This window comes from Canis lupus, chromosome 16, assembly GCF_003254725.2.
Source record: "Canis lupus dingo isolate Sandy chromosome 16, ASM325472v2, whole genome shotgun sequence".
Lineage (NCBI taxonomy): Eukaryota > Metazoa > Chordata > Mammalia > Carnivora > Canidae > Canis > Canis lupus.
In genome coordinates this window covers 10,468,882-10,484,605 of record NC_064258.1, presented here as the reverse complement: position 1 = coordinate 10,484,605, position 15,724 = coordinate 10,468,882, and the positions used below count along the sequence as shown (strand labels likewise).

General features: G+C 68.3%; 1 pseudogene; it reads left to right on the top strand.

Moving 5' to 3' along the window:
- The first annotated feature begins 1,584 nt into the window (after positions 1-1,584).
- The window catches only part of LOC125752700 (adenylate cyclase type 1-like), a 64,820-nt pseudogene continuing 50,680 nt past the window's right edge, over positions 1,585-15,724 (top strand).

Genomic DNA, 15,724 nt, shown 5'->3' with positions numbered 1-15,724 from the left:
GGCCGCAGCCCTGCCGTTCGACGCCCACCGCCGTCCCGCAGAGTTCCGGGGTTTCTGGGTCGGACAAGCCCTCAGCCGCGGTGAGCCTCAAAGGCAAAGCCCGAGATTTGGGATCGATGACAGGTCCGAGGAACGCCCGGCTGTGCTCCTGCTCCAGGAGGTCCGCGTTCCCGTCTCTAACGAGGCGCTGGCGATGCCCGGTGGTGTGCTCCGGGACTGGGGACACAGGATGACTGACCACGATGGCTCCCGTCCCTCTGCTCACGTCCCTCGGGGAGGGACGAGGTGCCTCCAGGAAGAGCAGAGTGTCTCGTCCCGGTCTGTGCAGCAGCCACTCTGCTGTTGGTCAATATTGACGATCCGTCGTGGACAACGGTATCCAGGGCCGACCGCGTGCTGGGGTGCTCGTGGCCAGGGTCGCCCGCACGCAGCCCCGAGAGCAGGGGTGTGGATACCTGTTCCCATAGCCGTGGGGGCCGGAAGGCTGGGATGAGGGTCTCAGGGCCGAGTTCCCTGGGGGAGGAACCTCCCACCTTCCCGTGGCTCCTGTTTGCCGCAGGGTCACCGCCTTGTTTCTCCGAGTGTGTGCGTGTCTGTCTCCCGAGGTCCCCTTTGTGGAAAGACACCGGTCCTGTTGGATTAGGACCCACTCTATCCCAGGGTGGCCTCATCTCAAGGACGTCTGCGTGACCTTAGTCCCAGAGAAGGTCACGTTCTGAGCTACTCGGGGTTAGGAGCTCAGCATGTGGATTTTGGAGGGGGGGAGACACGATTTAACTGATGACATCCACAGGAGCACGGGGTGTGGGCCCCGCGGTGTGTCTCAGACAGCGTGCCCGTCCTCCTCCCTGGCTGCAGACTGCCCAGCCGACGGGACCAAAGAGGATGAGTGCACCCGCAGCCCCTGGCCCATGGCACCCACCCCGTACCCCAACCCGGGTGCCATCAGGGGCTCCCACGGGGGCCTGGTGTCTCCTTCTCTGTGTCTCTGTAAAGGAGATGGACGCAGATCCTGCCCATGACTGTGCTGCTGACGGGGGAGGGTGCTGTGACCTGGGTCCCAGGGCATTGGTCATTCCTTCGTTGTTGGATGGCTTGCCGGATTTTTGGACATTACTCAGCTTTCCTTCCATGATACCATTAGGACGTAAAAATACACGTTTAGCCAGAGAGCCCACTCTTGGTCCTCCACGCTTGAGCGACTGTGTGGACTTTGCTACCTGTGGGCACAGGTGAGGAACACGTCGTCCTGTCTTCTGAAAACAGGGAGGGCCGGCAAATTCCAGTCCCCCTGCCCCAGGGGCTGCCAGAAAGAGCCCTGGGCACTGGGGGACAGGGAACTGTGGTGGGGACGCGGTCACACCGCGTGGGGAGCCGTGGAGCCAGGAGGGCTGCGCGTGGGGAGGCCTGTGCAGGAGGAGTGGCCGGCGGCCACCAGGTGAGGTGACCTGAGCTGCTGGGGATGGCACAGCGGGTGCTCCTGGCCAGGCAGATGGCGAGGTGCCGCGTCTACAGCCACCGGGGCTGACGTGTGTTGCCCGTGTTGTGCCGCGTGGAAAGTGGCCCCTTGACGTGGCCCAAATGATGCGGTTTCCCACTCTAGACCTGGAGCCCACAGAAGAGCGGCGGGGCTCCAGGGAGGGGGACAGCGGCGGCGGCAATTCCCTGGTGCCTGCGAGACAGACCCAGGCCTGGGGGGCTCAGGTGCGTCCTGGGACCCGAAGGCACCCGGGAGGGCCCTGCTGCTGCCTCCCGAGACTCTGGGGACCCTCAGTCCTGCCTGTGCGTGGGGAGGGGGACAGCGAGCAGAGGGGGACAGCGGGTCTGCGGCTTTGCCGGGGCCATCCTCCTCCGCGGGGCGCGGGGCGCGGGGCGGCCGCTCGGCCCCTCCCCGGGGTGAGCCCAGGGGCGGCCCCGTGGACACCCAGACAGCGGGGCGTCCCCGGGCTGCAGGTGCGGAGGGCAGGCCGCAGGGCCCCTCCTCCCGGGACTCTGGTCCGTCCTCGGCCCGGCCGGCCGGTGGGTCCTGCAGCCCGGAGGCCTCCCCGCGCTCGCTGCCGGTGCGCAGGGCCGGGGCGCCAGGTCCCGCGGTCGGAGGGGTGCGGCCCCCGTCCTCGCCCCGCAGGGTGCTCCGCGCTGCGGGGGGCGGCGCGCGCCGGCGGGGAAACTGAGGCTGCGGCGGCGGCCGCGGGGGGACTGGGGGGGGGGGACCGCGGGCGGCGCAGTGCGCAGGCGCGGCGGCGGGAGGGGACGCGCTCGGGGCAGCCTGCGCCCCAGTGTGCCCGCCGCGCCCCGCGCCTCCCGCCCGCCCCGCCCCGGCCCCGCCCCGGCCGCCCGCACCGAGCTGAGAGGGCGGGGGCGCCGCGCGGCCCGGGCGGCGGCGGCGCAGGCGGAGGCCCCCGGGGGCGCTGCTCCCGGCTACACGCTGCGGCGGCGCAGGCGGCCACGCTGAAGGCGCTGGCGGTGCTGAGCGCGCTGGCGGGCGCTGGCCGAGCTGCTGGGCGCGCCGGGGCCCGCGGGAGGCCTGGCCCGGGGCTCGCCCCCGCGCACTGCGCGCTCTTCCTGGCGCTGCTCGTGGCCACCCACGTGCGCTCGCCGCGGGGCCCGCAGCTGGGGCAGGTCGGCCCGCTGGCGCTGCTCTTCAGCCTCGCCTTCGCGCTGCTCTGCTGCCCCGTGGCGCTCGGCCGCCCCGCGGGGACCCCGGCCGGCGCGGCTGCGGGCGCGGCGGCCGCCGACCAGGGCGTGTGGCCGCTGCTGCTGGTCCCCTTCGTGTCCTACGCCCTGCTGCCCGTGCGCAGCCTGCTGGCCGGCGGCTTCGGGCTCGCGGTGGCCGCCTCGCACCCGCTCATCACCGCCACCCCGGCGCCCGCCGACGCCCGCGCCTCTGGAGGACGGTGAGTGCCCGGGGCGCGCCCTCGCCGCCCGGCTCAGCTGCCCGGAGGCACCCGGGACGCGGCGCGCGGGGTTCGGGGTTCGGGTGGGCCCGGAGGGGGAGGGGCCGCTCGGGGTCACCCGCGCCGAGGACGCGGCGGGGCTGCGGGGCTCAGCGCGGCCCTGGGGACCTGCGGGCTGGGGACCCGGGACCGCGCGGCCGGGACCTGACCCGAGTCAGGCCGCTGGGGAGCCCAGGTCGGTGCTCCTGGCGCCGCGCATCCCTCCCGCGGGGGACGAAAGTGGGCGCGGGCTCGGGGTGCGCTCCAGTGTGCCCGGACCTCGGGGGGCGCGAGCACGGCACCCCGGGGATGCGGGCGGCCACGAGGACTCGGGTCCCCTCCAGTCTCTCTCGTGCTCATGGTGGACCTCTCTCCGGGGTAGGAAAACGGGTTTGCCAAGGTCGAGCAGGGCTCCGGTCCCTGCTGCCCCCACCCACCCTGCTGGGACCTGACCGGGGCTGCCGGCAGCTGAACTTTGTCACTGCCTTCCAGGTGGGCCAGCGGGGCCGCTGGGAGGACCAGGCGCCACCGCTCCCCAGGGGCTCCTCCCAAGCCGGGGACTCCTTGGACAAGACAGAGGTCTTTGCGCTGTGGGGCTCCTGGAGCCTGTCTGGGCGGTGGAGCCCCACCCGGCCCACTGGGGCTTGGAGGGACCTTAGGAAGGGCCTGGTTTCTGCCCCCAGCAGCAGCAGCTTTGTGGCAGGAGGATGGGGGGTGGGAGGTGGGGAACAGCTCACCTGTGGAGAGAAGGTGGCAGATAGAGGGGATGGGGGAGATGAGGGGAGGCTGCACAGGGCAAGAGCTGGGAAGAAGGGAGAGGTGAGGGGACCAGGATGGTGATGCCAGGGGTGCACATGGTCAGAGGGGCCGTGGATGCACAGGGTAGACTCTCGCTGGAGGAGCAATTTGGGGCCCACAGAGGCCAACATGTGCTGGAGGCTGGGGGGGAGGGGACGGGGGAAGGGAGCTGTGGAGGTGGGAGGATGGAGGGAGATAGTAGGGGTGTAGGCCAAGTCAGAGGTGAGGTGGAGAAAATGGGGAAGAGGGCCTGAGGGAGGGGAGGGGGGTTCTGTTCTGGAGGGTTCTGCAGCAGGCCCCCTGCTTGCTTGCCTCTTGTCAGTGGCCTGTAGCCTCACTGGCTGTCCTTCGGGGGATGCCACTGTGCCCCTCCGTCTCGGCTGACGAGGGGAGCCCCCAGCAGGACAGCCTCCCCTCCGGGACTGGGAGTAGGTGGCCCTCAGCCAGGTGGGCTCCAGGTGGGGGGAGCCTGAGCTGACCTGGCCATGCAGGCCCAGGGCCGGGGCTGCTCTGGGTTCTGGTGTACCAGAGGTTCAGCTGGTTCAATGAAAGGCCGCACTGTTGGTTTTTCGGGGGGGGGGGGGCAGTTTTTATACACTTTCTGGTTATTCCTTCTAGACAATTAAGGGAGAGGCTAGAGTCTTTGAAGGTGCCTGGGGCACAAGGAGCTCTGCCCCCAGGATAAGATAAGCCCCTGTATCGTCCAGGCAGGGAACCTGTCTGGGGGCCGTGGACCTGGGGGGAGGGGGTTGGCTGCTGGTGGCTCACTGGCAAGGCACACTTTCCCGCACAGAGCCTCGGTTTCCCTACCTGCAGAGCTGCCAGGCAGGTGGAAACCTGCTGGGAAAGCACATACGCAGAGTCTCCTGCCACTTCCCAGTTCTCTTGGCTTCCTTAGAACGTTCCCGTCCAAGTCCAGGCGTCACTACTGGTGGTGGCGATGTGGGCGGACGGACGGGATGGGCACAGACACACGTGTGAGGGACCTGGGGTGCAGTCTGCAGTTCAGTCTGGACGCCAGTGGGGAAGGTGGGAGCCACATGTGCCAAGCGGGTCCTCCTCTGCTGCTCCGCAGCCTCCCTGCTACCCCGTGGTGCAGTCACATGCCCACAGCCCCATATTCCTCAGGATCTGGTTTGGGGTAAGCAGAGGCCTCGCAGGCCTTGCAGGCTGGAGGCCCTCAGGAGGCTGTGGGAGGCCCCGGTGATGGACGGTGACTGAGGCCCTCTGTGTCAGTGCGGTGGGAGAGAGCCGTTCCTGCTGGGGGCGCTGAGATGGGGGGGTCAAGCCCCAGCCCCCAAGCCTGGGCCCCTCCTCAGGGAGGTTCCTGCAGCAGTCTTGCACTGCCCTGGTGTGCGGAGCTCTGGGATGTAACCATGTGCTTTGGGGACCCTGTGGCACCAGGCTGGCCCGGCCTGAGAGCACCCAGGAGCGCCCTGACTGGACAGTTGAAATACGGGGGGTACTGCCTTTCCCCAGGAGGGGTGCCTGCTGCTGTGCTCAGCTCTGGCAGAAGGAGTTTAGGGACAGAGTCAGTCTCATCCTCCTCCCCAGCCCCCAGGAGGAGCCTTGTAAATATCAGCCAGACTGGGTCCATTTCCTGTCCCCGTCCCCCCTCCCCATTGTATCTAAACACAGCGCAGAAATTCATTCCAGCAACGTGGGGGAACCAACATGTTGCAGAACCCTTGAGGCCTGCTCAGGGGCAGGGCGTGGGGGGGTCTAGGACGTGGGGGGGTGGTGGGAAGAGGAAGACATCACAGGTGTGACCCCCGCTCCCTTGGGGTGGGTGGCACTTGGGACCTTGAGGGGTACAGCTTGAGGAGGGAGTGGCTGTGTTTGGGGACAGGGGTGCAGTGGTGGGGAAGTAGGGTTAGTGTGCGTGTCCAGGTCCTGGCCTTGGAGTGGTGGCTGGGGCAGCGGGCTTTGTCTGCAGAGGAGCAGCAGGGGGGTCTCTGCCCACCCCTGCCTTGGGTTGTCCCCGTAGGGGCACCAGCCTCCTTCCTTCCCCCAGCTTCCTCCCCTGCGGCCTCAACCCCCAGGGCCCCAAATGACCACTTGTTGGCCAGGGGGGAGCAAGAGCCTGGGTTTTCCTGCACGCGTCCAGGGCCCACTGCCGTGTGCAGAATGGCCTTGTTCGGTGGCCTGTCAGTGGGGGTGACCTGTACTTCGTGTCCCCCTGTCCCGGGTGCTGGGCCGCGGGCAGGACAGGACAAGGCACCCTGACCCTGGAAGTGAGGTTTGGCCGTCCCGGCTCCTTGGTCGCCTGAGCTCTGCGGGGAGCTCCGGTGCTGCAGCGGAGGGGGGGGCGGCCTTGTCCCCGCCCTCAGGGCCCGGAGCCCTGGCGACCTGCTGCGCACCGAAGGGCCCGTGCCCACGTGTGCCCAGGTGTGCGCCGCGGGACCCCTGGGCGCCCGCCCGAGCCGCGACTCCCCCTCCCGCTGCAGGCCGCCCCGCCCTCCACCGCAGCTCGGCCCGACCCCCGCCCCCCATCCCGGGCCTCCCTGACCCCCGTCGGCCCCCGCCCCCATACCAGGACCCCACCCCCCGCCCCGGTCCCGGGCCCCTCCCCTGCCTCCCGGCCCCTCTCCTTGCCCCCGGACCCCTCCCCCTGCCTCCTCTAGGTCCCCCCGCCCCTGCGCTGCCTCCCCGCCCCTCCCCCCACGGGCCCCGCCCCTGCTGCCCTGCGCCCCCGCAGCCGAGCGCTTTACCAGCCGGGCCCCTCCCGCCACAGGGACGCGCGTCCTCCTGCTCCATCTCCCTGGGCCTCCTCACCTCGTTGGCTCACCTGCTGGCGCCTCCACCTGCCGCGGCGGACAGGTGCTGCTGGGTGCGGGCTGGAAGGGGGAGGGAGGCGGGTGGGGTGCCCTGGCTCCGGGGCAGTTGGGGGCGGGGAGTGCGGTTCTCCGCCTCTGAGGAGCTGAGGAGGGAGCCCGCAGGCAGCCTCCTGGGTCTCGACCCCCTGTCCCTAGGCCTGTGGTCGCTGGGCAGGGCTCAGCCTCCCATCACTGCATACTCGCAGCCCGGACGCTCCCCGAGGCCCGGGAGGTGTCGGGGTGTCCTCCAGGCTTCCAGGGCCGTGTCCAGCGGGCATCCCAGCGGGACACCTGATTCCTCACAGGCGACACTCCCACACCTGCCCTGTTGGTCCTCGGGTCCCCTCCCCAGGATCTGGTCTGCTGTCCTCCCTCCAGGGCGGCTGGCCCTGACCTGAAGCAGCCCGGGAATGGCCCGGGCCAGGGCAGCAGGAATTGGGCAGGTGGCCCCCACGCTGAGGGGACACATCCTGGCCTCAGGCCAGGGACTGTTTCTTGCTGCCCCAGCAGGTGCCAGGTATGGGTCCTGGGACTGGGACAAGCCCCAGGGACTGTGAGGGCTGGAGTCTGGCCCCACCTGGGGACCTGGTGGGGGCGCAGGGGACAGGCTGGGCAGACAGCTGTGACGACTCGGTACTTGTCCCTGGGAAGCTCTGTGACCCACGCTTGGGTGCCAGGCCTCGGGCTAGGGGCTGGGGGCCCAGTGGGAACGAGATCCCCTGCCCTCTAGCAACTTACTGTCTGTGGGGGGACGCTGGCCTGTGCTGGGGAGCCTGTGACCTTCAGAGGTGCGTGAAGGGGACAGGGCGGGCGGAGGGCTCAGGGCGGCTTCCTGAGGCCCGTGTGCTCCAGGCTGGACGGATGAGGCCCAGGGCAGCCTTCGGGGCCTGGGGTCAGGCTCAGCCCAGGGGGTGGGCAAGCCAGAAAGGGCAGGTGAGGGCTGCAGGGCACGTGGAGCAGCTTTAGTTTCTTTGAAAAGCCGTGTCGAGGCGCTGCCAGCCTCTTTATTTATTTTTTATTTTTAAGTTTATTTTTATTTACTTTTGTTACATTTTATTGGAGTTCAAATGGCCAACATATAGCATAACACCCAGTGCCCATCCCATCAAGTGCCCCCCTCAGTGCCCGTCACCCAGTCACCCCACCCCCCGCCCACCTCCCTTTCCACCACTCTGCCAGCCTTTTTAGCAGAGTGGTCTGATCAGGTTTCTGTTTGGGGATTCCTGGGATGCAGTGGGGAGCAGGGATCACACGAGTGGACGTGGGTGCTGTGCCTGGCTCAGACCAGAGCGACATCCTTGGGGCCGTGTCTGCTTGCCACTGCCCCCACCTGCTGTGGGAGCTGCCCAGCCGCCTGCCCAGAGGCGATTGTTCTTGGGCGATGCCCGTCTCCTGTCCCCTCTCCCAGGTCCCCAGGGCCAGGGCTCATCTCCCAGGGGGACAGACAATCCGTGCTGTGTCCCTGCAGATTCAGCCCTTAACGTCCTCATCCCGTTTCCCGACTCAGACGGCGTGGCGGGCCGGTGTGCAGGGGTGCTGGAGCTCCTGGCTGTGGGTACTTCCCCCGTGCCTCGGTTTCTTCTGGGGTGGCTCCGGGGCTTTGTAGGAGCGCGTGCAGCTTCTTGTGCCCTAGGTGTGGGGCCAGCGCTCGGCCAGGTGAGAGCCGCCTCTTGTTACTGCTCGGGGCCTGTGACCCGCCAGCTTTCTCTGACTCAGTGCCCCCGTGTCTGGGCTTGGTCGAGTGACGCCCCCGTTGGCTGGTGGTGGCCAGACTGTGCAGACTGTGTCCTCCGGCTGTGCTGTCGCCGCTCTCCCCCTCCTTCAGTGCGGCCAGGGTGCCCCGCGGTGGCAGGCACACGGAGGCCTGTGTCCGTGGCCTCAGGGCTTAGGTGGTCCACTTGCCCGCCAGGCAGGGGGCTCGGGTCGGGGCAAGAGGGACAGACCCCACGTTGCCTGGCTCCAGGTGCCTCGGTTCACACCGCGGGGCTGGACAGGCAGGCAGGAAGGACCCGCTTAGTAGGGCTGGGCACGTGCGGCCCCCCTTGTGGCCCGTGTACACGCATGCACACATGCACTGACGCCTCCCACAGATGCACCTGCAGACACATCCACGCCCTCACGCTTCACGCGCACGTCCTCACACTTGTCCACCTTCACACCCCCCCACATACACACACAGGCACGTGCTGCGCACCCCATACATCGTTCCCGTGTTGACTTCGCCGCGTTCTTACCTGAAGGATACGGGACCCGGGCCCTCCAGCTTCGTGACCCTGAGCGGCCTCAGAGACGGCCCAGAAAGTGAACCAGCCTGGGCTTCGTCTGGGGGGGGGGCGGGGTTGCAGAACGTGGGTCAGCGACAAGGGCCGGGACCCCTGCCCAGCCTGGTACCATGCCCCTGAAGCTCCCACCCTCTGCTCCCCGATGTGTGGGCCGAGGGGGCGGCAGGCTGTCCCTCGCTCCCGCCTCAGGACCCTCCCTGGATCCTCCTGTGTTCCTGGCCCCTGGAGCCTGTGCTCTGGGACTGCGGGTGGCGGGACCTGCTGTGGTCTCTGAGCTGCTGGTGTCCGGGCTGCCTCCTGCCCTCAGGCCCGGAGGAAGGCTCCCTGCTGATCAGAGAAGGGCTCGTTGCTCCCCGGTGCTGTCCCTATGAGGCCGCTGCGTGCACAAGTGCGTGTGTTGGTAGCATTCGGAGCCCTGAGGCCCACCAGGACCTGCAGGTCTGGATGTCTGGGTCTGAGGCTGCTCACTCTCTCTCAGCACCCAGGACCCACTTTGCTCTGGGCTTGTTGCAGTGTCTGTGGCCCGAGAGCTTGGGTGGAGGGACCGCAGTATGGCTGTCCTGGGTCTAGGTCTGCAGTTAGGGGCATTTCCCTTGGTGGGGAGCAGGGCTGGACGGGGAGCCTGACCAGGTTGGAGCGGCCCACGGTGACGGTGACTGTGTGGGCAGTGTGGCTGCTCAGGCCCAGCGTCCTGATCGAGCTGCTCAGGGATCCCCAGGGAGGAGATCCCAGAGAAGGAGACAAGGGGACAGAGTGCCCATGGAGGGACCCGGGGGCCGGGGGGGGACAGGGTGTCCATGGAGGGACCTGGGGGTGGAGGGGGAATGGGGCGCCCATGGAGGGAACCGGGGGCGGGGGAGACGGGGCACCCTTGGAGGGACCCGGGGACTGGGGGGACAGGGCGCCCATGGAGGGATTTGGGGTTGGAGGGGGGATGGGGTACCCATGGAGGGACCCAGGAGTGGAGGGGGGACGGGGCACCCATGGAGGGACCTGGGGTGGAGGGAGGATGGGGTGCCCATGGAGAGACCCAGGGGTGGAGGGGTGATGGGGCACCCATGGAGGGACCCAGGGGTGGAGGGACATGGGGGTGGAACGGGGACGGGGCACCCATGGAAGGACCCGGGGGGGGACGGGCGCCCATGGAAGGACCTGTTGGGTGGGAGGACAGGACGTCTGTGAGAGGATCCCCTGCACACAGGCACAGGGTGTCCATCCAGGCGGGGGACCTGAGGACAGGGGCCGTGGCCCGGGGCGAGGCGGGGTCACAGGAAGGGTTGGGAGCCCTCCTCCTCCTGGCGTCGTGCAGCAGAGCAGGTGTGCGTGGGCGTGCGCTCCTGGGCATGCAGCGGCACCGGTGGTGCTTCTGCGGGGCCAAGCGGGCGTCTCCTCAGGTGACGCGGACCCCGGCCTCCAGGAGCGAGGCCACCTCCGAGGCACGGACCAGCCTCTTGGTTGGCACCGTGTGCCCCAGTGTGCGGACGTGAGGCCCGACGCCCAGGAGAGGAGAGTGTGGCCGGCAGCCAGGCCTGCGTCCTGCCCTGGCCCTCTGGCGCCCATGGCCTCGGGGAGCCGCCCCCCAGCAGTCTCCCTAGGGCCCTGTGTCCGCGTGACCATGGGACACGGCGAAGCGGGCGGCCATCTGGGAGCTTCCTTCCCAGGTCCCCGCCCCACTGTAAAGCCCGAGTGCGGCCCCCGGGGAGGCTGGGCTGGTCATGTGCGTGGCCCCTGTCGTCCGTGGCGGCACCCGGGGCCCCTTCTGAAGCAGCCTGGGGCTCCCCAGGCTGGGCTCTTCCCCTCGGACATGGCCCTTCAATCCGGATGGCGTCTCGCTCACCTGTCCTGAGAGCCCACCTGGTGACCTCGGCCCTTGCCGCCTCTCCCCGTGTGCGAACAGCCCGTCCCCGTCCCCGTGGGCACAGGGGCCGGGCCTCTTGGGAAGGGGCCCAGCGCGGGACCTCGGCCAGTGACGCCTCCCCGTCTCCCACCCCTGACCCTGCAGCCTGTGGTCACCTTCATCTCTGGGAAGCTCACGGCAGCTGCAGCCCACCCCCCTCCTGGTGGGTGCCGGCCCCAGCTCCCTCCACCCACGCTGAGCCTCTCCAGACCTCATGCCCAGCCCAATGCCAGGGCCTTTGCTGCCGTGTAGACCCCTCACCAAAGCCCAGGAGCCTGGACACCCGGCTTACATTCGCGTAGTCCCGCGCCCTCTGCACTTCCTGACGCCCCAGAACCTGCCGCTGGGTCCTTATCCCCAGTCCCCTTGTCCCGAGATCACCTGCTCCCGCTTCTGGGCAGTGCCTCCTCCACCGCCAGGTACCCCTCACCTTCGGGCCTGGCCCCCCTCCTCCCAGCCTCTACTCTTGTCCTGGGCAGAGGATGAGGGGAGGGTGAGGCCAAGGCCAGCCCCCCACTGGCAATGAGCCTGGCCACCCTGGAGCCGTGGGACCCCAAGGCCCGCCCGGTGCCTGGATCCGGAGGTGGCTGTGCGGGGCCTGGGGCGGGCGCTCGGGCTGTGTGCCAGCCTCTGTACAGCCGCATCCTGCCGCTAGGTGTGGGCGGTGGGGTGGCAGGCTGTGCCTCAGGCTCCGCGCAATCTGGTCGCGGTGGCGCCTGGCCCCCTGCATTCCCGGGTCGCCGTGTCCCCAGTGGGTCTGCAGACACTCCCGCCGCTCCGGGCTGGCAGGGTCCTGGCTCTGCTGCCCCTGCCCGGCCTCCTGGGGGCGGCCCGCCCTCCTGCCGCGCCTCGAACCCTGGCTCCTGGCTTTGAAAGCGTGTTCTGTGGTTGAGTTCTCCGTCTCAAAACTTGTCAGTGGCTGTGAGGTTCAAGGTGATGCCTGTGGTCGGCATGGCCGGCGTCACTCTGTGCGTGGTGCAGCCCGTGGCTTCTGGAGTAGGTGTGCGTCAGACGGGGCGTGACCCCGGGGGCAGGGAGCCCGTGCTGCAGCAGCAAGGGGAAGGCGCCAGGCCCCCGTCCGGGAGCCCCAGGGCAGCGTGAGGACCCGGGGGCCCGCTGTGGGGCGGGGATTGGCTGCTCACCCGGGGACAGAGGGCCGTGCGCCTGCCCAGCCACACATACTCGTCTCCAGGTGACCCCCCACCCACCCCGGCCCCATGCCTGTCCCAGTGGCATCTGCCCAGGTCCGCGGGGCAGGGGTCTGCTTCGACCCATTCCTGCACCTCGCGGCCATGCAGGAGGCGCCCTGGGCGGCTTTCCCCGCCGCTCTGGCCTTGCGTGTGGCCCTTGCACCTCAGCCTGCGTGCCCCGCTCAGTGGAGCTGCCGGGAGCAGGAATGGGGCTTCCTGGAAGCCGAGGCAGCGCAAGAGCACGCTTCTGGTCCTCTGGGGTCAGGTGCGAGGGCAGGAGACGCGGCAGCGCTGTGGCTGCTTTTCCTGCAGCAGGCAGGTGCCCTGGCTCACGGCTTTCAGTCTGGTCCTTCACAGTGGCGCTGCCTCCCCGGCCAGGGGCGGCTTCCCCCTGAGCCACGTCCATTACCGCTTCACACAGGCCCGGGACGCTTCGCACAGGTGTCGGTGTGGTGCCCACGTGGGGCGGGCGGTGAGCTCTGCGCTGCTCCCACTCTGCGTAATTCAGCTTTGCCTTGGACAGATCATCCCCTGACTGTGGCCTCAGCTTCTATCTGACGGAGGGGTCTTCTCTGTAGCGGATGTGCGTGGCTGCGCCGTGTGGACTGGGGTGGGCCCCGTGTGCCTCCGAGCCAGAGATCTCGCATGCGTCGTCCCCTCCAGAAGTGCTTTGACGTCGATGTTCAGTTGTCACCCTTGTCCTTTGAGGTTCCCGGGACTCCTGGAGCCACCTGGCCCGTCTGAGGCGAGGAGGCCCTGCCACCCCATCCTGGAGTGGACACAGATCCAAAGCCTTGCTCCTGTTGTGCTTGAGTGGATGGACGGATGCAAGGATGGATGGCGGATAGATAGGTGCACGGGTGGATGGGTGGGTGCGGATGGATGGGTCGGTGGGTTGATGGTTGGGTGCATGGGGATGGATGGGTGGGAGGGCATAGATGGATGATATGGATAGGTGAGTGGGTAGATGATGTATGTATGCGTGGATGGATGGATTGGATGGGGAAGTGGATGGATGGGCGAGTGGATGCATGGGTGGGTGGATGGATGGGTGAGTGGGGGATGGGTGAGTGGGTGGATGGGTGGGTGGGCGAGTAGGTAAGACCCTGGCTGGATGAGTCCATGGCTGGGTGAGTGGGTGGATGGATGCAGGGATGTTTTGAATGGGGGGTGTATGTCTACAGATTTGATTCCGGCTGGTGACACCCTGATTATGGAAGGAGATGGTGTTTGTGGTGGAGCAGTTCCTTGGTTTCTTCACTCACTGAGAAGTGAGTGGCAGGGAGACGGGGACGGCGGGGTGTTACCCACGTCAGCACCCTGCAGGTGAGGGTGGTGGTCCCATCTGCATGGGGTCCCTTGGCAGTGGGCAGAGCTGGATTTGAACCCGGGCCTCTGACTTCGCGGCCAGTGATCGTCCAGAGGATTCACTGGAAGCAGGGCCCAGCGGGAGAGCGCAGTGAGGGGTCTGGGCCCAGACCACACAGGCCCAAGTCTGCTCACGCACCAGCTGTGAGAGCCCGCCCACGCTCCTCAGCCCAATCTCCGTCTCACGTTTGTAAGGCCAGGCGGGGTTGCGGGGAGCCCTGGTGGGGTGTGGGCTGAGCACAGGGACCATATCTTCTCCCACCTGTGACCCGGGGGATCAGGAGTGTCAGGAAGAGCACTGGGGATAGTTCCACGCCGACCCTGCCCGACCCCCGCCAGTGAGGAAGGGCCATGGGGTGCTGGTGCTTTCAGGAGCCAGGAGAGGCCTCGGGCCGCCGGCAGACCCTGACGAGCGGGCACAGGCCTAGAGCTCTTCTGGGATTGTCCTTGAGGCCCACGTAGGCAGGGTTGGGGTGCGAGTGGACTCAGAGGCTGCTTGGCCTAGCAGGCCTGCGGGGGACAGACAGGGAGTGCCTGGGAGGGACGCGGTCCTGTCCCCTCCCCCAGTGCTGTTCCCGGGGCTCAGAGACCTTGTCCACATATGCACGTGTGTGCAGGCCGTGTCCCCATACCCCCGTGGTGCCCCCCGGCCTTCCCCCAGGCTCAGCGTGCTCCAGAAGCTCGTCACTTGAGACGTCAGGCTGCCTCCAGGCCTTGCGTCTGTATGTCCTGTGGGTCATGGGACAGCTGGGGTCCCTGCCCACCCACCCACCTGACCGCAGATGTGAGGACTGGGAAACGTCTCGTGGGGTCTCATCCGGGACAGCAAGGAGCAGGCGGTGGCGCACATCTACCCCTTGCCACCCACGTGCCCTTCCTTATTCATTCGGCAAACACCAGGGTGCCCGTTTTGGGAGTGGCTCATCCCAGGCTCTGGGGTCTGCTGGGGGGAGCAGCGGGAGGGGTCGGGGGTCCTTCGGGGGTCTGTCCCGAGCGGGGCGGGAGGGGTGCAGCGGGCTGGGGCGGGGCCAGGCTGGAGGTGTGGCTCCTTGGCCCGGGTGTGGGGTCCCAGGTGGAGTGCAGAGGCACGGGGGGCGAGTGGGGAAGGGTGCTGTCGGTGGAGAGGCCCCAGACATGTGCATGGGCCCAAGGGGCGGGGTGGGGTGCTGGGTGCTGGGACCTGACCTGGGCAGAGCCTGGGCCGCCGCGAGGGTGGGTGGGCTGGCGGAGCCGAGGAGTCGGGGGCCTTTCCCGGGGTGTTGCCTTTGGACGGTGCAGAGCGGGCTGGGACAGCAGGGGCCCGGAGAAGCGTGTTGTCCTCAGACGAGAGGAAGAACCGCAGGTCGGTGTGTCAGCTGCCGAGGGGGATGCAGCGGAGCCCGCGGGTCCCAGCCGGAGGGCAGAGGGGGTCCTGTGGCCTGGGTGGCAGGTGCGGGCCCCGAGGGAGGAGGGGCGAGTGCAGGACTCTCCTGCCGCACGAGCAGCACCCCGAGCCCTGGAGTGGACCGAGCAGGGCCCGTCACGTGGACTGCGTGTTTCTCCCAGAGTAGGAGAGCGGCGGGAAGGGGGTAGGCGGGAAGAGGAGAGAACACGGAGTGGAGCTTCCAGGGCGGGACACCTGTAGCCTCGAGGCCCTGACAGGGCCCTGTGTCCAGAGCAGTGTGGGCTTGGGAAAGCGGAGGGCAGGGCAATCCTGAGGAACCTGTGTGCTGAGGCCGCGGGCGTGGGGCAGGTACAGGAGGCTGGGGCGTGGGGCAGGTCCAGGAGGCCGGGGCGGGGGGCAGGTACAGGAGGCCGGGTCATGGGGCAGGTGCAGGAGGCCGGGGCTGTGGGGCAGGTGTTCGGGGCCAGAAGCTCAGGGCTGCAGAGTGTGCAGCAGTCCCTTCAGCCCGGGGCCGCACGTCCTGAGCGCTGCTGCGTCCGTTGGTGGCAATGACGGTGGGGGCAGCGAGGACCAGTCACCTGCCGGGAACCCGTGTGATTGTGCAGCCAGGTGCCACCGCTCTGTAGGTGGTGACTGGGGCAGTGGCCCGAAAGCGGCCAGGGTAGGGGTCTCGCTCCCTGGGACCCCTGCCTGGAGCCCCGCCGAGCTCGCACCCCCCGCGTCAGGTGCCCTGTGCTCTCTCCCTTCCAGCTCGTAGCCAACGCCCTGCTTTTCCTCACAGTGAACACGTACGGGGTCTTCGTGAGGGTCCTGGCCGAGCGCTCCCAAAGCAAAGCCTTCCTGCAGGCCCGCAGCTACACTGAAGACCGGCTGAGGCTGGAGGACGAGAACGAGAAGCAGGTGGGCGCGGGGGGCTCTCACCTGCAGGGGCACGGGGCCAGCGGGGGACACGGCGTGGGGAGCACAGCTGGGGACATGGGGCCGTGTGTGTGGTGCAGACAGCGGAGTGTGGGCCCGGGGTGCAGGGCCGGGAGCACCCAGCGGGGAGTATGGAGC